The following is a 594-nucleotide window of genomic DNA, read 5'->3' as shown; positions in this document are numbered from 1 at the left end:
CCTCTGGCTACCCCTGTCAGGAAGGGAGATCCAGCGTCAGCAGCCTTCTGAAGCAAATAAAAACACGAGTGTGCAGGGAATTACACACTTATAACCAAGGAATCTACGCTTTTTATGCATGGGCTAATGAAGAACTCGCGGTGGCTGGCAGCACAAACATTTGTCGGCATTGAGGTAGTATTAGGAAAGTTTATTCAAGTATTTACTACCCTGTCTACTGTGAATGGAATAAGACTCTGAAGGCGAATTGAAACCCGCATCATGCACATCTACTGCTCATGTTTTCATTGCCACAGCGCGGGGCGGCCTATACGCCTCTGCTGCTATATCTGGGTCTGAGGGAAAGCACGAACAGTCGGTTAAAAGCTAAGAACTGCAAAACGTTTGTTAGGTGGGGTGTTTACTTCGAACTGAACGTTTCTATGAAGCGCAGACGCTGAGGAGGCCATGGGCGTAAGTTGAGCGTTGAGGACGGCCGCTCGAGATCTGTGCATTACTGTGGCCTCGACAGAGGGCAGCAGCGCACAAAAAAGAAGGGCAATCCATCCTAAAATAGACATTTTAAAGAAGTGTTTGTGCTGCTGATGTTGCTGC

Source organism: Eimeria mitis, genomic scaffold (assembly GCF_000499745.2).
Source record: "Eimeria mitis Houghton genomic scaffold, Emh_scaff1530, whole genome shotgun sequence".
NCBI lineage: Eukaryota > Apicomplexa > Conoidasida > Eucoccidiorida > Eimeriidae > Eimeria > Eimeria mitis.
This window is presented reverse-complemented; position numbering follows the sequence as displayed.